Source organism: Anabrus simplex, chromosome 4, assembly GCF_040414725.1.
Source record: "Anabrus simplex isolate iqAnaSimp1 chromosome 4, ASM4041472v1, whole genome shotgun sequence".
Lineage (NCBI taxonomy): Eukaryota > Metazoa > Arthropoda > Insecta > Orthoptera > Tettigoniidae > Anabrus > Anabrus simplex.
The window spans coordinates 392697357-392706945 of record NC_090268.1 but is presented as its reverse complement, the minus strand read 5'-3'; positions in this window follow the sequence as shown (position 1 = coordinate 392706945).

The window sequence follows — 9589 nt, the reverse complement described above, 5'->3', positions numbered from 1 at the left end:
ACTGCTCGTAGTTCAGTTAAATGATTAAATTACAGGGAGTGTAATTTAAGACTTCGCACTTATGGTCACGGGCCGCGGGAATCCATAAGCCAGTACCATATGTTTTGTCTCAGGCATGGCGTGATAAGACGTGTTGACAGCTGAAGCAAGAGACACTTAGCTCTCTCATTCAATTCGCTAGTAACTACTGGACATTTTAAGGTGTGTTATAATCTTGGTCGAGTTTCATTTGCACAGGAAGAAGAAACAAGATAGAATGTGCCAAAGAATATTCCGTAGACAGTTTCCCCGTTCGACACTACCATTTTGTTCGCCAGTAATTGTTCTACAAGGTTTCATCCTGACAAACTCTTAACGGGAGTCCTTCGCTCCACACAGTATCTAAAGTGTGGCTAAGTGTAAGAGAGGACCATGAGTCCTAACTTCGCCACTACAAATAAAGGCAAATATAATAATAATAATAATAATAATAGTACCACATGCCGCAGGTACGTCTACAAGTACTGCATTGTTACATTTACATGCAACAACTAGTTCACATGTGCCGTAGTATTGGTTCCGTGACTAACAAGGAAAGCAGCAAAGAAGAACAGCTCTCACACAGGTGAGGTTAGAAGATATACAGACTTGACTGCAAGTCAGTCCACAATATTCGCTTTGGAGAGGAGCTCAGGAGACTGGCATTTCTCACTCGTCAGCACGTTATGGAGTAAAATTATTACATTTACAATCTTACCGGACTCATTCAATTAATAACATTCAACCTACAGTTGTCATTGCAGGAATACGATTGTGCAATTAGTTAATGAACAGTGTTCATGACAGTATCGTGATTCTAAAATTTATTTATTACTTGATTACTATTTATTTGTCCTGAGCATGTATATAACTGGTGAGTTGTGTTTCGTTTAGTTTCTGTATGTGTAATAAAGCCGCTTCTTTGAGGCGGTTATATCCGCTCGCCATTGCGGTTACTGCGTTCGCTGTCTCCGTTACCCTGCGCTCCTATTCCTCAGTACTCCACCACGAAGCAGAAACGTGTAGTCTTCACCTTTCTATGTGCTGTACTTTATGCATCGAAAGTGGATATTAACATAGAGTCGGAGTCAGCACTGTCAGATTATGTGTTAATGTGAACACATTTCGAAGAGGATACAAAACATGGAAAACCTAAATACACCTCAATAGCAAATCTTCATCGTATAATAACCTATTTCAGGGAAGTAAAGGCAATCTGAGAGATATCCTAAGTTTTAGATGTCTCATCATTATAAACGTCAAAATGAAGGCCACATAGGATGAAAAAAAATGAAATGTTGTATGGCTTTTAGTGCCGGGATATCCCAGGACGGGTTCGGCTAGCCAGGTGCAGGTCTTTCTATTTGACCCCCGAAGGCGACCTGCGCGTCATGATGAGGATGAAATGAGGATGAAGACAACACATATACCCAGCCCCCGCGCCATTGGAATTAACCAAATAAGGTTAAAATCCCCGACCCGGCTGGAAATCGAACCCGGGACCCCCTGAACCGAAGGCCAGTACGCTGACTGTTCAGCCAACGAGTCGGACGACACACATGATGAATTATGAGTATACTTCGTAACATGGTAAACTGACGTGATGATAATGTCACGCACACACTTTATTGAGAGTATTCTTGAAATGTTCTTGGCTGTCAAAGTACACTAGGAAATTACGGTAATGGAATTGAAAGGTTACTCATCGTACACCACTTTTCCTAAGATATGCACATCCTCCACTTGGGTCATTGCACTTCTTTATGATTCATTTCCTAATGACAGCAAATGTACAAAAAAATATTCCCCTTACCTCTTTATCACAGTTAATAACAAGAGGAGTGACTGACAAACCCGTCCAAACATATATTTATTGTGAACTTGTATAATATCCAAGGGCGTCACAATGCTATTGGTGTGGCCCAAAGGAAAAATTGGAGCGGATTCAGATCCAGAGATCTGGATGGCTAGACAACGGGTCCTTCCCGACCTGTGCTGATATACTTTGGTACCTAAGAATAGTAAGAAGTTGCCCCATCGGCCTGAAACCACATTGTCTTACTGCACGAGTAGCGTCTTATGGTGGTTCAATGTGGATACTCAAAACGTATTCTGTACATGCAGGCAATACGGTAGTAGATATGGTCCGATAAAATGGTTTTCAACAATAACCGTTCACACATTAATAGAGAATTTCTTCTGATACCGATGCTCAATATCAGAACGCTGAATCACATAGAATCGTGCATTCCTTCTCGAGTAAACGTTGTTTCTGCTGTAAAGAAAACAACTGCGGCAAAAATACTTTAATCGAATTTGCGCTGCAAAAAATCCACTGAATGAAACGAGCATGAGGATGATGGGCCAATGGGCTCCATAACCTGTACCTGTTCCATGCGGAATGGGTGGTAATGGCTTCCATGCTGAACCTCCTGAACAGTTGATTGTTAAAAGCACCCAGTTCTCTCGGAATGCCCCATGCACTAGATAATAATGTAATTGGTTCAACCATGTTTAGTACAGCGTCCTTAACGTGAGCAGTAACACGCATGCGTGGGACATGCTCTCACATGAACGTTGGCCTGTAAAACGAAGCGAATGTTTGGTACTCGAAATAACAGCATTCACTCAGAGGAACGTGCTTTAAAGTAAGTTAAGGTGCTATACTACGATACGAAAACCGAAAACTCGCCCTATATTGTATTCGTTATTCTTACCAGGAATGCTCCCGTTTCTCGAAGTAGGTTCTTTTTTTTTTTTTTTTTTTTTTTTGCTATTTACCTTTACGTCACACCGACACAGATATGTCTTATAGCGACGATGGGATAGGAGAGGCCTAGGAGTTGGAGGGAAGCGGCCGTGGCCTTAATTAAGGTACAGCCCCGGCATTTGCCTGGTGTGAAAATGGGAAGCCACGGAAAACCATCTTCAGGGCTGCCGACAGTGGGGATCGAACCCACTATCTCCCAATTACTGGATACTGGCCGCACTTAAGCGACTGCAGCTATTGAGCTCGGTTCGAAGTAGTTTTTAAAAGGAACTCATTTATGAGAGTGCGCACATCGACAGAATGGAATTAATTAGCTGTAGTAACGCTGCGTCTGTCGCTCACATGATGGGGGTTTTCCGCTGTATATCACAAGTCAAGTCCACTTTCTTTGCCCAAGAGTACTGTTCATCGACGGTATTATACCAGTACGAAATCAAAAATGATTGTATGACATATTAGGGTTCCAGCAGATAAGACCTTAGCAACAATGCCATCCAGTAAACAAGTAGGTCGGGCCCAACGGAAAGAAGTACACCTGATGAATTTTGGATCCTACCTTCCTACGTGACTGCGGATACAACGAAAAATTGCCTCTCTTATCAATCAATCAATCAATCAATCAATCAATCAATCAATCAATCAATCAATCAATCAATCAATCAATCAATCAATCAATCAATCAATCAATCAATCAATCAATCAATCAATCAATCAATCAATCAATCAATCAATCAATCAATCAATCAATCAATCAATCAATCAATCGTTAATGATCTGCATATAGGGCTGTCACACAGGTGGCAGATTCCCTAACACTTTTAGCTAGATTTTTCTCAAAACTTTTCAAAGAACTTTGAAATATGTCGAACATTATCATTGATAATTTATCCTAGTTACTTACTGCTCTTCGTATAAATGAAAGTAGTATAATAAGCGGGTTCGGCCGCCTCCTCCTCCTCCCGCCGCCTCCTCCGCCTCCTCCTCCGCCGCCGCCGCCGCCTCCGCCGCCGCCGCCCGCGGGAAATTTGAATTTTGGCGGGAAATTTGAATTTTGGCGCGAGATTTGAATTTGTAAACAAAGCCACGTGCTTTTTGACAGCTGTCATCGACAACAACGCAACGCTAACCTCACTGCTGCCATCTTGACGGGCCTAAACCTCACTAGTGCCAACTTAACCTAACTAGCATGAGGTAAACAAAGCCACGTGTTTTTTGACAGCCACGTGCTTTTTAACAGACAACAACGCATCGCTAACCTCAGTACTGCCATCTTGACGGGCCTAACCTTAGTGGTACCAACTTAACCTCACTAGCATGAGGTAAACAAAGCCACGTGCTTTTTGACAGCCACGTGCTTTTCGACAGATTTGTAAACAAAGCCACGTGCTTTTTGACAGACAACAACGCATCGCAAACCTCAGTACTGCCATCTTGACGGGCCTAAACCTCAGTAGTGCCAACTTAACCTAACTAGCGCGAGGTAAACAAAGCCACGTGCTTTTTGACAGCCACGTGCTTTTTGACAGATTTGTAAACAAAGCCACGTGCTTTTTGACAGCTATCATCGACAACAACGCATCGCTAACCTCAGTACTGCCATCTTGACGGGCCTAAACCTTAGTGGTACCAACTTAACCTCACTAGCATGAGGTAAAAAAAGCCACGTGTTTTTTGACAGCCACGTGCTTTTTTGACAGCTGTCATCCGCCATCTTTAAACCACAAAGCATTGTACTGCCCTCTATATCGCAGTAGCCGCAAAATTCGTCACCTGTCATCAGCAGTGCTGCCATCTTGACTGGTCTAAACCTTAGTGCTACCAACTTAACCTAACTAGCGCGAGGTAAACAAAGCCACGTGCAGATGTCATCTGCTACCTTTAATCCAGAGAGCATCGTGCAGCCCTCTTTAGCTACTTACCTTTGAAATGTGGTACTTCACAGCTGTCATCCGCCATCTTGCATCGCAAACCTCAGTGCTGCACTCTATGTAGTGGCGGCAAATTCCACGTGCTCTTGTTTGGAAACAAAGCCACGTGCAGCTGTCATCCGCCATCTTTAATCCATAGAGCACCGTGCTGCCCTCTTTAGCTACTTACCTTTGAAATGTGGTACGTCATAGCTGTCATCCGCCATCTTGCATCGCAAACCTCAGTGCTGCACTCTATGTAGTGGCGGTAAATTCCACGTGCTCTTGTTTGGAAACAAAGCCACGTGCAGCTGTCATCCGCCATCTTTAATCCAGAGAGCACCGTGCTGCCCTCTTTAGCTACTTACCTTTGAAATGTGGTACGTCACAGCTGTCATCCGCCATCTTGCATCGCAAACCTCAGTGCTGCCCGGTGGCGGCAAATTCCACGTGCTCTTGTTTGGAAACAAACCTATGCGCTTTTTTGTCAGCTATCATCCGCCATCTTTAATCTAGAGAGCACCGTGCTGCCCTCTATGTGGTGGTGGTAAATTCTACACGCTTTACAAACCCATGTGCTTTTCTGACAGCTGTCAACCGCCAGAGAGCACCGTGCTGCCCTCTTTATGCCGGTGGCAAATTCTACATGCTTTTTGACAGCTGTCACCCGCAAGAGAGCACCGTGCTGCCATCTTTAGCTAGATACCTGTGGTAGCGGTAAATTCCACGTGCTCTTGTTTAGTAAACAAAGCTACATGCTTTTTTGACAGCTGTCGTCCGCTATCTTTAATCTACACAACACCATGCTGCTCTCTGTAGTAGCGGGCAATTTGAAAAGTTCTGTTAGCTATCATCCGCCATCTTTAATCAAGAGAGCACCGTGCTGCCATCTATGTGGTGGCGGCAAATTCCACGTGCTCTTGTTTAGTAAACAAAGCCACGTGCAGCTGTCATCCGCCATCTTTGAGCACCGTGCTGCGGGCAATTTCGTCAGCTGTCATCCGCCATCTTTAATCTACAGAACACCGTGCTGCCCTCTGTAGTAGCGGGCAATTTGAAAAGTTCTGTTAGCTATCATCCGCCATCTTCGAGCACCGTGCTGCCCTCTATGTGGTGGCGGCAAATTCCACGTGCTTTACAAACTCACGTGCTTTTTTGACAGCTACCATCCGCCCTGCTCTCTGTAGTAGCGGGTAATTTGAAAAGTTCTGTTAGCTGTCATCCGCCATCTTTGAGCACCGTGCTGCCCGGTGGCGGTAAATTCCACGTGCTTTACAAACTCACGCGCAGCTGTCATCCGCCATCTTACATCGCAAACCTCAGTGCTACACTCTTTAGTTGAAAAATGGTGGCGGATAATTTAAAAAAGAAAAATTCTACAGCGGCCATCTCTCGACGCTAATTGCACAAGATGGTGGCTATACATGACTCCTTAAAGGTGCTTATGCGAGATGATCGCTATACATAGACGCCCTTGGGATGCTTGCGCAAGATGGCGGTTATACATGGCTCCTTATGAGGGATGCTTGCGCGAGATGGTGGTTGCTCTTATGAGGCGGCTTAAGGATCCTTGGCTAGAGCCTCCCTAAGGATGCTTGCGCAAGATGGCGCATGCAAGATGGTGGCTATACATAGCTCCTTATGAGACAGCCAGTACAACATGTGATCAGAACATTGATTGATGTGTTCAGAACACAAAATAAGTAGAATCGAACACTGTACTCGATACAACATGTGATTAAAACATTGTTTGGTGTGTTCAGAACACTAATCGAACGCTGTACAACATGTTAGGGGATACCTTTGTTTAGATTGAAACATAACAAGACTAGAATTGAACACTGCACATTGATTGATGTGTTGAAGGGCATCCGGTAGTAAAACAATAGTTCGTGATTTAAAATCTAGCTGTAAAACCCCCGATTCTCGACAGATTCCTAATCCGAGTTCTTTGACGTCAGGAAGGGCAACCGGTTGGAAACAATTATCGAACACGCATCGCGAAGGCAAGAGTGTGCAGCGATATGCTTGTTTAGACTTGCAGATTACGAAAGAAACATAACAAGACGTGAGTCTTAAAACAAATTCTTGTGTTTTAAAATCTTAGTCAGGAAGGGCAACCGGCAGTAGTGATACAGCGATTTAAAATCTAAGAAGAGCATCTAGCTGTAAAACCCCCGATTCTTGACAGATTCTTAATCCGAGTTCTTTGACGTCAGGAAGGGTAACCGGTTGAAAACAATAGCGTATGATGTAAGAGCTTAGATACTACCAGTTTTGCGTCAGGAAGGATAACTAGTCTTAAAACAAAACAGATTCTTAATCCGATTTGTCAGGAAGGGCAACCGGTTGAAAACTATAGTGTGAGAGGTTAGATACTGCTAGTTTTGCATCAGGAAGGACAACTCAACACATTCATGCGATTTAAACACATTTTTATTCCCAAGAGAATCGAACCCGAGACTACTGGGTGAGAGGCATGCACGCTAAACTAAACTGTAGGCTATGGGTTTGTTCTACAGTCCTCGAAGTATCGGCACAGTCATTCTGAGCGAGTTGTGTGGAATGCATGTGTTAGCTGAAATTGTACACGTATCTTCCGGCTCAACCTTGAGCGAGGACACTGATAAGCGACTTGTAACTCGCGAACGTCTTCTTAGCTGAGTAGCATGTAAGCTCTTAAAACACAGTACCAATTAAGGTTGTAAAATATTCTGAAATAGTCCTCCTCTGTGGTGTAGTAGTTAGTGTGATTAGCTGCTACCCTCGGAGGTCCGAGTTCGATTCCCGGCTCTGCCACGGAATGTGTAGCATTTAGCCTATGTAAGTTCCTAACGTAAAATATCATGATTGTACGGAGAGGTTAAAACACACACAGTGCCTACTCCTATTGAAAGAACCTGCACGGTACCGGCATGTAGGCTTCTCCTGATGAAGGAGCCTGAACAAGGTTTAACGCCTCCTATCAACAGCCCTTACTTAATGCTAGCTTTTGCACACCCCGCCTCACACCATAGTTTTATACGACCGGTTACCCCTCCTGACTAGGATTTTTAAATCGATAACTAGATGTCCCGACATAGCCTACTCCTACCGAAGAAGCCAGCTTAACGCCTCCATCCGACGAATGAATCACCCTCAACACTCTTCAATCATTCACACTACTTCGGAAGATAGCGGGTTCGAACTAGAAGCTGTAAATGCTAGGCGAGGGGCCTGCGCGATCGTCATTACATGATCTAGCTAGATGCCCTTCCCGACGGCATAAGTTGCTAGGATTTGAATCGCGGTATCCATCATTGTGTCTGACTTGCAAGCTCACGCGTATTTTTATTTTTTGCTGAGATATCATGCTACTTCCGTTCGCCAGCTAGAGCGGAAACTCGCAGTACTGCGTCTATTTCATCTTACAACTTGGAGGAGACAACATGTGTACATATAATTTATGATCTTTCACCCCCCCCCTTAAAAAACATGTAAGTATGTAGTATCTCGGAACATTCTTATCCGTGTGTGTATCAGTGTTGTAATTACTAAGCGAGTGAGCCGAGCGAGTTGGCTACGCAGTGTGCTTTCTTGATTTTCGTATGAGTGTATTCACAATTACTAAGCGTCTGAGCAGTGTGATGAACGAGTTAGCTACGCGGTATAGATTTTTTTTTCGTACTAAGCAAATCATTTGAAGTGTTAGCTATGCGATATGTGCACAGTGTGTTTTTTGATTTTCATACTAGGCGAGATAGCTATGCGATATGTGCACAGTGTGTGTGTTAATCATTGAAGTTGTACTGAAAACATCAAACAATGTTCGATTCTAGGCTTGCTATGTTTCAATCTAATTTTCTTAGAACAAAGGTATCCCCTAACATGTTGTATCGGATCACATGTAACGACATCGAGTGCAGTGTTCGATTCTAGTCTTGTTAGTTTCAATCTAAACAAAGGTATCCCCTAACATGGTGTACAGTGTTCGGTTCTTAGGACAAAGGTATCCCCTAACATGTTGTATCGGATCACATGTTAAGGTTAACGACATCGAGTGCAGTGTTCGATTCTAGTCTTGTTATGTTTCAATCTAAACAAAGGTATCCCCTAACATGTTGTACAGCGTTCGATTCTACTTGTTTAGTGATCTGAACACATCAATCATTGTTCTGAACACACGTAACGACATCGAGTGTAGTGTTCAATTCTAGTCTTGTTATCTTTCAATCTAAACAAAGGTATCCCCTAACATGTTGTACAGCGTTCGATTAGTGTTCTGAACACACCAAACAATGTTTTAATCACCTGTTGTATCGAGTACAGTGTTCGATTCTACTTATTTTGTGTTCTGAACACATCAATCAATGTGCAGTGTTCAATTCTAGTCTTGTTATGTTTCAATCTAAACAAAGGTATCCCCTAACATGTTGTACAGCGTTCGATTAGTGTTCTGAACACACCAAACAATGTTTTAATCACATGTTGTATCGAGTACAGTGTTCGATTCTACTTATTTTGTGTTCTGAACACATCAATCAATGTTCTGATCACATGTTGTACTGGCTGTCTCATAAGGAGCTATGTATAGCCACCATCTTGCATGCGCCATCTTGCGCAAGCATCCTTAGGGAGGCTCTAGCCAAGGATCCTTAAGCCGCCTCATAAGAGCAACCACCATCTCGCGCAAGCATCCCTCATAAGGAGCCATGTATAACCGCCATCTTGCGCAAGCATCCCAAGGGCGTCTATGTATAGCGATCATCTCGCATAAGCACCTTTAAGGAGTCATGTATAGCCACCATCTTGTGCAATTAGCGTCGAGAGATGGCCGCTGTAGAATTTTTCTTTTTTAAATTATCCGCCACCATTTTTCAACTAAAGAGTGTAGCACTGAGGTTTGCGATGTAAG